We start from the raw sequence: 17043 nt of genomic DNA, 5'->3' as shown, positions 1-17043 counted from the left end.
ATCATTGGCATTAAGTATTTTCTGGGTAGAGCTTAAAGGTTGATAAGTGCTCAGCAGGTAAGGGCCTTCTTTTACACATACAAGTCCTTTTCCATAAGAGTCTACCCCATAATTTTCTGCTCTAACCCTATACCACCATCTCTGCACAATGTTCGTTGAAGATAGTCTAAAGATACTCTAAAATAGTTGATGATAATTGGCCATGGTTGTACTCTTTTATGTCCAATTTGTTCTAGTCCATTTTCAATTACATTTAGCTCCTGAATTTATTCCTGGCTGCTCCTATCCCCAGGACTTCACTTTTGATCTTGCTTTCCCTGCGTTTGACACTGTGTAATTCTTACTTTGGGTACAGCATTATATTACTGGGAATTTTTTTCTCAAGGCAACCTTTTATAGGACAACTTATTCCAGCTTTAGTCCTTTGGGTCCAAAGTCTTAGTCATAGTTCCTTTGGCTAGCAAATTATATCTTCCTAGTGTGTTGAGGAGAGGGATTTAGCAACGGTTTTGCATAGAAGAATATTCCCTTATGTGCTGTATGTTTTCTGGGTGCCCACACTCCCAGTCTTTTCATACCTCATCTTCACTTCTATCACTTCTTCTGCATTGACACGACCACATGATGAGAGTCTTATTGGAGCCCAGGCTTTATCACTGGGCTTGGGGAATCAGAGCAAAGATCGCTTCTTACCTTGATATCTAGTACATTATTGTAGTAGATGCTGTTGGCTGCTGATAGTTCAGCATGATTTCCTCTCTGGGAATTTCCCTCTGGCTGGACAAAGCCGCCTTGTCAGGATTATGCTTCTGCCACAGGGGAACCCAGAATCTGAAGACGGGTTGATTTTGGAATACAAGGTCCAGCCCGCTTGCCTCAAATAGAAACAACTCTAAAGGGCCATCCAGGCTTCAAATCATGCCATAGTCTCTCTATTTTTTTTTATTGCAGTAACATTGGTTTATAACATTATATAACTTTCAGGTGTGCATCATAATATGTTTCGAATTCTGTGTAGATTACATCATGTTCACCACTCAAAGACTAATTACAATCTATAACCACACATGTGTGCCTAATCACCCATTTTGCCCTCCTCCCTCCCGCCTTCCCCTCTGGTAACTGCCAATCTAATCTCCGTTTCTATGAGTTTGTTTGTTGTTTTTATCTTCTACTTAGGAGTGAGATCATATGGTATTTCACTTTCTCCCTCTGGCTTATTTCACTTAGCATAATACCCTCAAGGTCCATCCATGTTGTCACAAATGGCCAGATTTCATCATTTCTTACGGAGGAATACTATTCCATTGTGTATATATAGCATATCTTCTTTACACATTCGTCCCTTGATGGGCACCTAGGTTGCTTCCAAGTCTTGGCTATTGTGAATAAGGCTGCAATGAACATAGGGGTGCATGTATCTTGATGCATTTGTGTTTTCAAGTTCTTTGGGTAAATACCCAGCAGTGGAATAGCTGGATCATATGGTAGACTTATTCTTAATTTTCTGAGGAAACTTAATACTGTTTTCTATAGTGGCTGCACCAGTTTGCACTCCCACCAGCAGTGTACAAGGGTTCCCTTCTCTCCACATCCTCTCCTACACTTATTAATTGTAGCCATTCTGACCAGAGTGAGGTGATATCTGATTTTAGTTTTGATTTGCATTTCCCTGATAATTAATGATGTTGAATATATTTGCATGTGCCTGTTGGCCATACATATATTTTCTTAGGAGAAATCTCTGTTCAGATATTTCCCCATTTTTTAAATTGGGTTGTTGGGTTTTTTGTTGTTGTTGTTGACGTGTATGAGTTCTACATATATTTTGGATATTAACCCCTTATTATATATATGGTTTGAAATTCTCTTCTCCCAATTGTTAAGTTGTCTTTTCGTTTTGTTGATGGTTTCCTTTGCTGAGCAGAAGCTATTTAGTTTCATGTAGTCTCATTTGTTCATTTTTTCTTTTGTTTCCCTTTCCCGGTCAGACATGGTACTTGAAAATATGCTGCTAAGACCGATGTCAAAGAGCATACTGCCTATGTTTTCTTCTAGATGTTTCATGGTTTCAGGTTTTACATTCAAGTCTTTAATCCACTTTGAGTTGATTTTTGTGCATGGTGTAAGGTAATGGTCGACTTTCATTCTTTTGCATGTGGGTGTCCAGTTTTCCCAACGCCATTTATTGAAGAGACTCTCCTTTCTCCATAAATGCTCTTGGCTCCCTTGTTGAAAATTTGCTGTCCATATATGTGTAGGTATGCTTCTGGGCTCTCGATTCTGTTCCATTGATCTGTGTGTCTGTTTTTGTGCCAGTACCATGCTGTTTTGGTTACTATAGCTTTGTAGTGTATTTTGAAATCAGGGAGTGTGATACCTCCAGCTTAGATCTTTTTCCTCAGGATTCCTTTCGGTATTTGGTTTCTTTTGTTGTTCCATATAAATTTTAGGATTCTTTGTTCTATTTCTGTGAAAAGTGTTGTTAGAACTTTGATCAGAATTGCATTGACTCTATATATTGCTTTAGGAAGTATGGACATTTTAACTATGTTAATTCTTCCAATCCAAGAGCATGGAATACCTTTCCATTTCTTTGTGTCTTCAATTTCTTTTAATGTGTTAGTTTTTGGTGTACAGAGCTTCACCTCTTTGGTAAGTTTATTCTAGGTATTTTATTCTTTTTGTTGCATTTTTAAATGGGATTTTATTCTTAATTTCTCTTTCTGCTACTTCGTTGTTAGCATATAGAAACACAACTGATTTTTGTATGTTGATTTTGTATCCTGCGACTTGACTGCATTCATTTGTTATTTCTAAACGTTTTTTAGTGGATTCCTTAGGGTTTTCTATATATAAAATCATGTCTCCTGCAAAGAGTGACAGTTTCACATTGTCTTTTCCAATTTGGATGCTTTTATTTCTTTTTCTTGCCTGATTTCTCTGGCTAGGACTTCCAATACTATGTTAAATAAGAGTGGTGACAATGGGCATCCTTGTCAGGTTCCTGTTCTTAGAGGGATAGCTTTCAGTTTTTCTCCACTGAGGATGATATTAGCTGTGGGTTTGTCATATATGGCCTTATTATGCTGAGGTATTTTCCTTCTATACCCATTTTATTTAGAGTTTTTATCATAAATGGATGCTGTATCTTGTCAAATGCTTTCTCTGCATCTCTTGAGATGATCGTGTGATTTTTATTCTTCATTTTGTTAATGTGGTGTAGCTCATTGATTGATTTACGGATGTTGAACAATCCTTGCATCCCTGGAATGGAACCCACTTGATCATGATGTAGGATATTTTTAATGTATTGTTGTATTTGATTTGCTAGTATTTTGTTCAGGATTTTTGTGTTGATGTTTATCAGTGATATTGGCCTGTAATTGTCTTTTTTTGTTTGCTTGTTTTCTTTGTCTGGTTTTGGTATTGGCATAATGTTGGCTTCGTAGAATGAGTTAGGAAGCCTCCCCTCCTCTTCAGTTTTTTGGAAGAGTTTGAGAAGGATAGGTATTAAGTCTTCTTTGACTGACTGGTAGAATTCACCCGAGAAACTATCTGGTCCTGGACTTTAATTTTTTGGGTGGTTGTTGATTACTGTTTCAATATCCTTACTGGTGATTAGTCTATTCATATTCTCTAATTCTGCTTGGTCCAGTTTTGGAAGGTTGTATGATTCTAAGAATTTATCCATTTCTTCTGGATTATCCAATTTGTTGGTGTACAGCTTTTCATAGTATTCTCTTGTAATCTTTTGTATTTCTGAGATGTCCGTTCTAATTACTCCTCTTTCATTTCTGATTTTATTTGTTTAAGCCTTCTCTCTTTTTTTCTTGGTGAATCTAGCTAAAGGTTTGTCAATTTTGTTTATCTTTTCAAAGAACCATCTCTTGGTTTCACTAATTTTTCCTATTTTTTTTTTTTTAGTCTCTATTTCATTTATTTCTGCTCTGATTTTTATTTTTTCCTTCCTTGTGCTGATTTGGGGTTTTGTTTGTTCTTCTTTTTGTAGTTCCTTTAGGTGCACTGGTATCTTGTTTATTTTGGATTTTCCCTGTTTGTTGGAGTAGGCCTGAATTTCTATAAAAGTCCCTCTTAGAACTACTTTTGCTGTGTTCCGTAGATTTTGGCATGTCTTATTTTCATTTCATTTGTTTCCAGGTAACTTTTTATTTCTCCTTCAATTTATTCATTGACCTAATCGTTGTTCAGTAGCATTTTGTTTAATCTCCACGTTTTTATGGCTTTTCTGATTTTCTTCTTGTAGTTGATTTCAAGTTTCATACCTTTGTGATCAGAAAAGATGCTTGGTATCCTTTCGATCTTCTTAAATTTATGGAGACTTGCTTTGTGGCCTAATATATGATCAATCCTGGAGAATCTTCCATGAGCATTTGAAAATAATGTGTATTCTGTGGGTTTTGGATGGAATGTTCTGTATATCTACTAAATCCATCTGTCTAATGTGTCATTGAAGGCCATTGTTTCCTTATTGATCTTCTGTTTGGATGATTTATCCTTTGGTGTAAATGGAGTGTTAAAGTCCTCTACCATTATTGTGTTACTGTCTATTTCTCCTTTGATGTCTGTTAATAATTGCTTAATAATTTAGGTACTCCTATGTTGGTTGCATAGATATTTGCAAGTTTTATCACTGCTTGTTGGATTGTTCTCTTTATGATTACATAGTGGCCTTCTTTGTCTCTTGTTATGGTTTTTGTTTTAAAGTCTATTTTGTCTGATAGCCGTATTGCTACCCCAGCTTTCTTTTCTTTGCCATTTGCATGAAGTTTCTTTTTACACCCTTTCACTTTCAGTTTGTGAGTGTCTTTGAGTCTGAAGGTTTTTCTTGTATGCAGCATATATGGGTCTTGTGTTTTTATCCAATCTGCCAACCTATGCCTTTTGATTGGAGCATTTAGTCCACTGACATTTAAGGTAGCTATTGATAAGTATGTACTTATTGCTGTTTTGTTACTTTTTTTCTAAGTGTTTTAGTAATTCTTTTCTGTTACTTTCTTTTTCACTTGCTCTCTTCCCTTGCGGTCTGATGGCTTTCTTTAGTAGTATGCTTGATTTCTTTCCTCTTACTTCTTTATGTGTTTATTATAGGTTTCTGGTTTGTGATTACCATGAAGTTCCTATATAATATTCTATGTATATAGCAATGTATATTGAATTGATAGTCTCTTTAGTTTGATCTCTTTCTAAAAGCTCTACTCTTTTACTCCCCTACTCCCACATTTCATGTTATTGAAATCATATCTAATCTCTTGTTTTGTGTGTGTCTATCCACTGCCCTCTTATCATTGAAGTAGGTAATTTTAGTACTTTTGTCTTTTAACCTTCATATTATCTTCATAAGTGGTTGATCTGCTACCTTTACTTTATTTTTGCCTTTACCAGTGAGTTTATTGCCTGTTTGTTTTTTTTATGTAATTTTATTATGCTTATTTGTGGTCTTGTCTTTTCCACTTAAATAACTCCCTTCAGCATTTCTTGTAGAAGTGATTTCTTCGTGAAAAACTCCTTTAGTTTTTGCTTGTCTGGGAAGCTTTTTATCCCTCCTCCCATTCTGAATGATAACCTTGTTGGATAGAGTATTCTTGGTTGTAGGCTTATTACTTTCAGCACTTTAAATATGTCATGCCACTCTCTTCTAGCCTTGTAGGGTTTTGGCCTAGAAGTCTGTCAATATCCTTATGGGCTTTCCTTTGTATGTCACTTGTTGCCTTTCTCTTGTTGCTTTTAGGATTCTCTCTTTATCTTTAATTTTCATTTGAATTATAATGTGTCTTGATGTGGGCATCCTTGGGTTTATCTTGTTTGGTGCTCTCTGTGCTTCCTTTAATTGGATGTCTGTTTCCTTCCTTAGGTTAGGAAAGTTTTCAGGTATTTATTCAAACAGATACTCTGTCCCTTTGTCTCTCTCTTCTCCTTCTGGGTCACCAATAATACAAATGTGAGTGCACTTGATATTGCCCCAGAGTTCCCTTAGGCTGACCTCACTCTTTTAAATTCTTTTTTCTTTTATCTATTGAGCTTGGATTATTTCCTCTAGTCTTTCTTCTAGCTCCCTGGTCCATTCTTCTGTAGCATCTACCTTCTATTGAGTCTTGTTAGTGAATTTTTCATTTCCGGTATTGTATTCTTCATTTCTGATTGGTTCTTTTTTTATATTTTCCAGTTCTTAGTTGATGAGCTCACTGTGTTCATCCAGTCTTCCCCAAGATCTGTGAACATCATTATGAGTTTTTGTTTGAACTCTTTGTTATGAAGGTCGCTTATTTCTATTCCATTTAGTCCTTTTTCTGGGGTTTTGTCCGGTTCCCTTGATTGGAATGTATTCCTTTGTATCCTCATTATGGCTCTTTCTCTGTGCTTATATCTATGTATTAGGTGAGTCATCTGTATCTCCTGATTTTGGAGAAGTGGACTTATGTAAGAGATGCCTTTTGAGGCCCAGCAGTGTGCTCTCCTCTTGTCATCAGTCCAAATGTTCCAGAGTGACACCCGTGTGGGCTACTTGTGTCCTTCTGCTGTGGCAGGGTTTCTCTCACTGCAGGTACCCAGGGAGTCTATTCTTTTTCTCCCTGGCTGGCTTTTTATAAATTCTGTTTGGGGAGCCCCTACACAGTTGGCTTCAAGTTCTAATAGCACACTCTTGTTGCAGTTTTCCTGTTAATTGAGTAGGTACCCAGTGTAGCTGCTTGCTAGGCTCAGGGGTTACAGTTGCTATAGGCCTCAGGTCTGCAAGGCTGTTGTCAGCTCTCTTAGGGTTGAAGCTGAGTGTGCCTGGCCCCAGGCATGGGAGCACTCAATTGTTCCAGGCTTTGCAAGGTGGGGCCAATCCTCTTTGTGGCTGTTTGTGAAGAACAGGTTTTCTCCCTCTGATAAGTATGCCCCCACACATGTCCACACACATTGTCAACACAGTCCTGGTCTGTGCACACTTCCCAACCCCCTGGAGCATACCCAGTCACCCCACAGCAGAGGTCCACACCTCTCCACTAATACCTGCCCCATTCACCTGGTCCTCACAAGGGCCCTGCCCCACAGAGGTGGACACACTCGCCTGGCTGTAGAGAACCAAGGCACCCAGTATATGCAGGCCAAAAAATAGTCTCAAAGTTTGCTCTTGGGTGGGGCTCATCCCTGGAGTGGGCTGCCTGACCTGGCTGAACTGGATTAAACCTGTGCTCTAGTAGATGTGGCAGACCTCTGGGATAATGTGCCGGGGAAAGAACTTCAATGGTATCTGCCAGCGTCTGTGTCAGCCTTCCTGTACTAGCTCACAACAATGGCCACCACCAATATCTCAGTCTTTGCAGAGGTCTCACCTCTCACTGAGATGCACCGGGAACCTATCAGGTGAGTCTGTTTTCACCAAAGGATCACGCAGCTTTCTTTGTGGTGATTTCTGAGATGGGTGAATTTGTGCATGGGCCTTTAAGAGCCAGTTTTTTCAGCTTTCTCTGATAGCTCTTCTAGGGGTATTCCCCATTGCAGTTAATAGACAGCAAAGCCAGATAGTAGGACATACATCTCAGTTGTGCTGAGTCTGAAGGATGCTCATAGCAGTAATGTGTCCCTGCTAAGGTCTCCAATTCTCCCGGGAGGGCTGTGTACCTTAGGGTGGCTCACATCCAGCCAGCTATGAAGCTCCAAGGCTCTCAAAGGTGGCTTTCTTTTCTCTCCAGAAGGAATTTCTTCTTCTTCCACCTCAGTCATGGCTGTCCCTTGTTGTGGGGGTTCTTTTTATTTGGTTTTCAGTTTTCTCTCCAGGGTAATTTTTCCAAGAATAGTTGTAACCTGGTTGTGCTCATGAGAGGAGGTGAGTTCAGAGTCTGTCTACACTGCCATCTTGACAAGATCTGAGTCTCTACTGTTACTGCATTCCATTTCAGCTTTTCCCTCTGCCCAGTCTTGTGTCCTTTGCTCCCTTTTAGGTGTTGTTCCCTCTGATGAACACTCTCTGCTAAAACTTGCACACAAATCTCTTTATTGGAATATGTTCTTAAGACAATGGTGATCTTTTCTTGAAATTTAATGTTAATTTGGGTTCCTAGGCCACATTTCTGAAAACAACCATTTGAACAGGCCATAGCATGTTATGTAAATTTATGTCAATGTGATAAGAGTGGATTAACTCTCCTCACAAACATGAGCAATGCATGTTGGTAACCAAACATGACTGAGAAACAGCTGTATTTACATGATTTAAATAATATTTAGACTACAATAGAATATATAAATAGCTGCATAGTGCCTTGAATGTTGGTTACTCAATATAAATGATTGCATTGTGAATGGGTCTCAGTAGGCAACCTCTTAAAACATAAGGGGTCCTCAGTTTTTCATAAAAATATGTCAAGAAGGAAATGTTTAACAATGTGGTAGGTTACATGCAAGAATCAAGACACAAGTGAGGACTCTTACTACTAAGTATAGTGAGTAATCTTTTTCATTTTCAGTTTAGAACCTGGTTAGAAATTACCAGGAAATTGAGTTGGTATATAGATAAATTATATCTAACTTATTTTTAAACCTCACACAATTTTTGGAGAATATGTATGTGCATTTGGGGCAATTAGGGATTCAGGTATAAAAATTTTCAAGATAATAGTTTAGTGTTCTCTCAGTTTTATAAATTTTAAAATAGAATATAAATACTTCATAACTCTATCACACATACAAAATCAAAGTCACCTTCTAATTATGCCTATGAATGACTTGTCTCTTTCAGTTTCCCTATCTGTAAAATGGAGATAACAATATTTACCTTCTTCATAAGGATGTTGAGACGATGAATTTCCTAATGTGCATAATGTACTTTGAAGATGAAAAGCTTCATATAAATGCTGTGTTATTATTGTGCATAAATTTATGAGATATCACAGATGCACAATTCGAAACATATATTAAAGGTAAAATTCATTGTGAATAATATTTAAGGTTGTAAACCTGAACTAAATATAAAAATAAAAGACAACCTTCTAAACATTAAACACAGATGGGACTGATTTTGTTCAGATTCTCCTTGTACATAGGTTGGTTATATCCTACAATTAGATAAAGGGCTAAATAAGCATAAATTAACTTTTAAAATTCATGTTATGTTAGCTTTCAAAACTTTGTTCATTCTCGGTAAAATTTTCAATTATAAAAATTTTAGTAAGAGACTGACTCTTTTCATTTATTTTTTTACTTTGGGAATTGATTGGTACAACATTAGTATTTCACTCCGTCATCAACAATAAAATTTTGGCCAAAACGCATATGGTTACAATATTCTAAATCCTTAAGTGCTTTCCTCATTGCCAAAAAAGTTATAATTTTGTTCAATATACTGCTTCTGCCTCAGGAAAAGTAAATCCTCTTACAGTGGTGAAGGCCTTGTTGAGATTCTCTTGGGTTTGTAATCAAAATGACTCTTGTATGTTTCCTGACTTTGTGCTGTCATGACATATTTCAAGGACAGATGAGAGATGCATTTTTGATCAACTTGTGACTGTGTCACATTTTATTCCCAGGCAGCTATCTGCTTGGAATAGTGTCTATTTCTCCTTGACTGTGTCCACAAATCCAGAGGGGCCTGGGCTCAAAAGCCCAGCATAAGCCCAACATGAATGTCAGTGGCAGGCACCTTACTGGGTTATTCTATTCATTCTATGGCCTGGGGCTGGGCTCTCATCCACCCAAAGAGAGTTAAGCAGTCTCAAGAGGAGAAAGATTGATTTGTCTTTTTTTAACTTTCATTTTAAGTTGTTTTAAGTGCAGGGATTTGGGGAAGTAGGGCGGCCAGTTCTAGATGTGGTGAAAAATATCCTTCCACTGCTTCCTTGGAACTCACAGTCTATCATAAAATCCCCTATGTACTTATCTTCTTCTTTGAAAGCTTCCTTCTTCTTACTGTAACAGAAACCAGGCTGTTTTCTTGTTCTTGGTTTCCTCCTCAAATCTCCAACACCTCCTCCCCTCATCACATTTAGCTGATGACCTTGACTAGCTTATTTCTCTGCTTAAAGGAAAAGAACAATTAGAGGGAAATCCCCCAACTTCCCATCACCCATCTTCCCCTTTCCCTATATCTTGCCTGTCATTGTCTTCCCTGCTGGTAACATGATTAACTTGTCCATGCTGTCCTAAAAGATCAGCCCTTCAATTTCCGCAACCAGCCTCTCACATGCTCAAGGACTTTGATACTGCAATTAACTCCTCTATCTCTTCTGGCACTAAACTTTCCCTCTCTGTTAGATTATTCCCATCAGCAAGGGTGATATTCAAATAATATCAGTGCCAGGCATGAGTACTGATTAATCATTATGGAAGTGACTGAAGCCACCTGTGTTCCAGGTGAACATCATGTGTCTTGTCCATTATTAAATTAGCATGTTTCAATGTCACTCACCTTAATAAACACCTTCCCTGATTGCACAGACCCTCCAATTTCCATCTTCCTTCTCTGCTCCTTTTCATTGCAAAACTCCTCACATTGTTGTCTCTAGTTACTATCTCCTCATCTTACTCACTTTCGTACTTTCTTCAATCAGCCTATCACCTCACTACTCCAGTAAAACATCTCTTATTAAGGACAGCAGTATGCTATGGTACACACCGCTAAGTGGAGGGTCAGTTCTGTCTTCATCTAACTTAATAGCTCAGCGGCATTTGATATCACTCTGTTCCTCAAAAACCTTGCATGATAAAATTGTGACAAGATTGATATTTTTTCACTTATGTAAAATTTCCGTTGGTACATCATACTCATTGTTTTGTAATAATGATTAACATGACTGGCTCAAAGCTTAAATGAAATATCTGAAGCCCCCTGCAAAAATGCCAAGCCATAAAATAATGCTTTTTGTGAGATTATGTTGGTTAAGACACAACTATTTGATTTCCATTATTCAAACAAATAAAATGCATCCAACAATATGACTGTAGGACTGAGAGTGTAAAATAACTAGAAAATTTTTTACCTTTGTGTTTGGAGAGTCATGAAATGTCTGATTGTCTAGACTGATGAAAATAAAAATTTAAGTATGTCTCAAGTAGAACAAAATATGGAATGAATCTTCCATAATTCAACTTAGGATATATTAAACTTGTTTTCATGAAAGAGAAATAATTTGACATTCTAAACATTAGTGCCAGAATACATTAGATTATAGGTTTACTGAAAGAATATATAGTAGAAAACCTGTGCCTTGAAAAGCCTAAAAGAATTCAAGAAACCAAAATTATTAGTTGTAATAAAGTAAACACAAAAGTTATTTTTGTAATAGTGCCTCTATGTTGTTTCTAATACTGTAAATCTAGCCAATCAAACTGTGCAAAGTCATGATATTTAAAGTTTCTACTATGGCTGAAATGGTAAACAAGTCTTCAACAAAGAGAGAAACTAAACTCTAGGAGACACGTAACCAAGATGTGACTGGCCGCGGTAGGCAGTTTCTCTTCCTTCTCTAATCCCATCTTAAAGGTGACTTTGCATTTCAAAACATTTCTAAAACCAGCTTCGATTTGATGATTTGATATGCATTAAAAAATGGCAGTTATTTTCCTAGAGTTTCCGTAAAGACATGAGGAAAAGGATTCTCATTACATGTCCCCCAGCGGTACTTTAAAAAACCCGCTTTTTAGTGTCTCTTTTGTTTTCCAGAAAGTAGCTCTCCCTGGCCAGCCACCTAATTTCTTCTCTATCTCTCCCTCAACCCAAGGTTTTCAAAGCTCTTTGCTGTTTCTACTTTCTCTCTCAACTTTGAGAACAAATATCCGGTGGCAGCCAGACACTCGTCCCTGACCCCATAGTATTTCTCAGGCACATCCTTTCAAGGCTTCACTGCCTTCTCCAAGTGGGGCTGCAACGACAATCTACTGCTAAGAAAATAACATTTTCCTATGACATTACAGCACCTTAACTGTGCTAAATTGTTAACATTTTAAACTTAAGAGGAAACTGGGCTTACTTCAAGTCTCAATAAATTAGCACAAACTTTTCTATTCGCAGTTGCCAGGAAGGGGCTCTGTACCTGAGGTGTGGAATGAGTTTGCGCAGGACCTGGTTCGTGTACAACAGTCTAGACTTGACTACCACCCTCTAATAGCAATGTGCAGACTTTACATTTGAGTTTTGATCCAAGTTCTCTCTTTAGACAGTGGGAATACTTCTAAACTGTGTTTTATTCTAACTTTTCTGAGAATGGCCTCTTTAAAAATCTTGTCCTGTGTTTTACTGTAAAGAAATAAACATCACTGAAGTGGACAGGTGGTTATTATTGAAAAAAAGAGAAAAAGTAAAAGATCTTTATTTAAAATGACGATATAATTCCACTTGTTTATTTTTCTTTTTGTCGCTTTTGCTTTTGGTGTTAGATTCAACAAGTCATCACGAAGACGTAATGTCAAGAAGCTTTCCACCTATGTTTTCCTCTAGGAGTTTTATGGTTTCAGGTTTGACAGTCACCTCTTTAATCCATTTTGAGTTAATTTTTGTGTACAGTGTAAGATACACCATAAGTAGCTCCAGTTTCATTCTTTTGCATACAGCTGTCTAATTTTCCCAACCCCATTTATTGAAGAGACAGTCCTTTCCCTATTGTATATTCTTGGCTTCTTTGTCATATTAATTGACCATATATGCTTGGGTTTATTTCTGGGCTCTCTATTCTGTTCCATGGATCTCTGTGTCTATTTTCATGCCAATACCATAGTGTTTGGATCCCTATAGCTTTGTAATGTAGTTAGAAATCAAGGAGTGTGATGCCTCCAGTTTTGTCCTTCCTTCTCAAGATTTCTTTTGCTATTCTGGGTCTTTTGTGGTTTCATTCAAATTTTAGGATTGTTTGTTCTATTTCTTTGAAAAATGCCTTTGGAATTTGTGATAGGGATTGCATTGAATCTATTGATTTCTTAGGGAGTATGAACATTTTAATAGTATTAATTCTTCCAATCCATGAACACGGAATATCTTTCCATTTATTTACGTCTTCTTCAATTTCTTTCATTAATATCTTGTAGTTTTCAATATACAGATCTTTCACAACCTTGGTTGAATTTATTCCCAGGTATTTTATTCTTTTTGACGCAATTTTAAATGAAATGGTTTTCTTAATTTCTCTTTCTGATAGTTCATTATTAGTGGATAGAAATGCCACAGATTTATGTATATTGATTTTGTATCCTGAATACAAAATCCCGAGTAACTTTCCTGAATTCAGTTACTAGTTCTAATGCTTTTTTGGTGGATTCTTTAGGGTTTTCTATATATAATATCATGTCATCTGCAAATAGTGACAGTTTGACCACTTCCTTTCCAATTTGGATGCCTTTTATTTCTTTTTCTTGCCTAATTATTCTTGCTAGGACTTCTAAAACTATGTTGAATAAAAGTGGTGAATGGACAACCTTGTCTTATTCCTAATCTTAGAGGAAAAGCTTCCAGTTTTTACCATTGAGTATGATGTTAGCTGTCGGCCTTTATTAAGTTGAGGTACATTCCATTATACTTGCTTTGTTGAGAGTATTTTTTTAACATAAATGGATATTGAATTTTGTCAAATGCTTTCTCTGCATCTGTTGAGATGATCATGTGATTTTTGTCCTTCATTTTGCTAGTGTGATGAATCACACTCACTGAGTGCAGACATTGAATCATCCTTCGATCCTGGAATACATATCACGTCATCATAGTGTATGATTCATCTAATATGTTGTTGAATTTACTTTGTTAATATTTTGTTGAGGATTTTTGAATCTATATCAGGGATTTTGGCCTGTAATTTTCTTTTCTTGTGGTATCTTTGTCTGGTTTTGGTATCAGGGTAATGCTAGCCTCCTAAAATGAGTTTGGAAGACTTCCCTCCTCTTCTATCTTTTGGAAGAGTTTGAGAAGGATTGGTATTAATTCTTCTTTGAATGTTTGGTGTAATTCACCAGTGAAACCACCTGGTTCTGGACATTTGTTTTTTGGGAGGTTTTTAATTACTGAATCAGTCTCCTTACTAGTAATCAGTCTGTTCAGATTTTCTATTTCATCATGATTCAGTCTTGGTAGGTTGTAATTTCTAGGAATTTATACATTTCTTCTAGATTGCCCAATTTTTTGGTATATAATTGTTTGCAGTAGTCTCATGATTTTTTACAAAAAATCTTCTATGGTATCAGTTGTAACATTTCCTCTTTCATTTCTGATTTTATTTTTGTGAACCCTCTCTCTCTCTTTTTTTTCGTTAGTCTAGCTAACAGTTTGTTGATTTTGTTTATATTTTCAAAGAACCGGCTCTTAATTTCAATTGACTTTTTTCTATTGTCTTTTTAGTCTGTATTTCATTTATTTGTGCTCTAATCTTCATTATTTCCTCAGTCCTACTAACTGGGCTTCATTTATTCTATTTTTCCTAGTTCCTTGAGGTGTAAATTTGATTGTATATTTGAGGCTTTTCCTGTTTATTGAGGTAAGCATTTAATGCTATGAATTTCTCTCTTCAAACTCTTTTTGCTACATCCCATACATTTTGTATGCTACATTTGCATTTTCATTTGTCTCCAGGTGTTTTTTATTTCTCTTTTGAGTTCTTCTTTGACTCACATGTTGCTCATGAGTACTTTGTTTAATCTCCACATATTTGTGAAATTTTCAGTTTTCATCCTGTAATTAATTTCCAGTTTTATACCATTGTGTTTGGAAAAGATGTTTGTATGATTTCAATCCTCTTAAATACATTAACATTTGTTTTGTGGCCTAACATATGATCTATTTTGGAAAATGTCCATGTGCACTTGTGAAGAATGTGTATTCTGCTGCTTTTGGATGGAATATTTTGTAAATATCTGTTAAGTTTTCCTGGTCTAATGTGTCATTTAAGGCTGATGTCTCCTTACTGAATTTTTTTTGTCTGAATGATATATCCATTGATGTAAGTGCGGTATTAAAGACTCCTACTATTATTGTATTGCTGTCTATTTCTCACTTTAGCTCTGTTTATACTTGCTTTATATAGTTAGGTGTCCTATGTTGGTGCATACATATTTACAGATGTTATATCTTCCTGTTGGATTGACCCCTTTATCACTATGTAATGCCCTTCTTTGTCTCTTATTAACGCCTTTGTTTTAAACTCTGTTTTGTCTTATATAAATATAGCTACTTCAACTTTCTTTTGTTTTCCATTTGCATGGAATATCTTTTTCCATCCCTTTACTTTCAGTCTGTGTGTTTTTAGCTCATAAGTGAGTCTCTTGTAGGCAGCATAGAGCTAGGTCTTACTTTTTAATCCATTCAGCCACATTATGTCTTTTGACTGGAGAATTTCGTCTATTTACATTTAAAGTAATTTTTGATAGGTATGTGCATATTGCCATTTTGCTCATTTTTTTCCAGCTGTTTTTGTAGTTCCTTTCTGTTCCTTGCTCCTTCTCTTGCTCTTTTTTTGTATGGTTTTATGATTTTCCTTAGTGGTATACTTATATTCCTTTCTCTTTATCTTTTGTGTATTTACTATAGGTTTTTGTTTTGTGGTAACCATGAGGCTTACATATAACAACTTATATCTGTAAGAGTCTATTTTAAGTTGATAACAACTTAAGTTAGATCCCATTATAAACCGTATATTATTACTGTTCTCCCCATGTTTTACATTTTTGATGTCACATTTTACATTTTCTTAGCTTGTGTATCCATTAACAAATTATTGTAATCATAGTTATTTTTACCACGTCTTTCTTTTAACCTTCATCCTAGCTTTATAAGTGATTAATCTACTACCTTTACTATATATTTGTGTTTCCAGTTAGATTTATTCTTTCATATATATTCTTGTTTTTAACTAGTACTCTTTTTTTCAGCTTAAAGAAATCCCTTTAACGTTTCTTTTAAGGCTGGTTTAGTGGTGATGATCACCTTTAGCTTTTGCTTTTCTGGAAAACTCTTTATCTTTCCTTCACTTCTCAATGATAATTTTGCTAGGTAGATAATTCTTGGCTGGAAATTTTTTTCTTAAAGCACCATGAGTATATCATACCATTCTCTTCTGACCTGCAAAGTTTCCATTGAGAAATTTGCTGATAGTCTTATGAGGTTCCCTTATATGTAACAAGTTCTTTTCTCTTGCTGTTTATAAGATTCTCTCCTTTTCTTTAATTTTTGACATTTTAATTATAACATGTCTTCATGTAGGGCTCTTTGGATTCCTCTTATTTGGAATTCTCTGGGCTTCTTGGATATGAATGATTGTTTTCTTCCCTAGGTCAGGGAAGTCTTTAGCTTTTATTTCTTCAAGTAAGTTTTCTGCCCTTTTCTCTCTCTTCTCCTTCTTGGACTCCTATAATGTGAATGTTAGTCCACTTGATGTTGTCCCATAAATCCCTTAAACTGTCTTCACTTTTTTCCATTCCTTTTTCTTTTTCCTGCTCTGATTGGATGAGTTTCTCTGCCCTGTCTTCAAGTTCACTGATCCTTTCTTCTGCTTCATCTTATGCTGTTGAACTCCTCTAGTGTATCTTTCAGTTCAGTTTTTGTCTTCTTTAGCTCTGTGACTTCTATTTGGTACTTTCTTATATTTTCCATCTGTTTATTGAAGTTCTCACTGTGTTCATCTGTTCTTCTCCTGAGTTCTGTGAGCAACTGTATGACCATTACTTGGAACTCTTTATCAGGTGGCCTCATATAGGACATGAATCTTGTCATTCATCTCAGCTGCCTTTGCTCTTGATTGTGTCTCAAACCTTTGTGCTTATCCAAGTAGTGTATTATATTTTTAATAGTTCCCAGTAGTTGAGGATGTGCCAACACCTGTAAGCGTCCCAAAGGGGAGGATCTACACACCTAAATTCAAGCTGACAAGAAGACAGACTCTCAGGCATCGACTTTTAAAAGTATGTAAATATATATAGTTCAGTGTGACTGTAAATACAGCTCTGATGGCCACCAGAGCCAGGTGATTTGAAAGTGTCTCCTGTGCAGCAGTTGCAAAAATCAGGACTCCAGACAAGTGCTTAAAAGCTCTTTTCTGGGTGATAACAGTGAGCTGAAGTAAAGCA

The sequence above is a fragment of the Equus caballus genome, chromosome 10 (assembly GCF_041296265.1).
Source record: "Equus caballus isolate H_3958 breed thoroughbred chromosome 10, TB-T2T, whole genome shotgun sequence".
NCBI lineage: Eukaryota > Metazoa > Chordata > Mammalia > Perissodactyla > Equidae > Equus > Equus caballus.
This window is presented reverse-complemented; position numbering follows the sequence as displayed.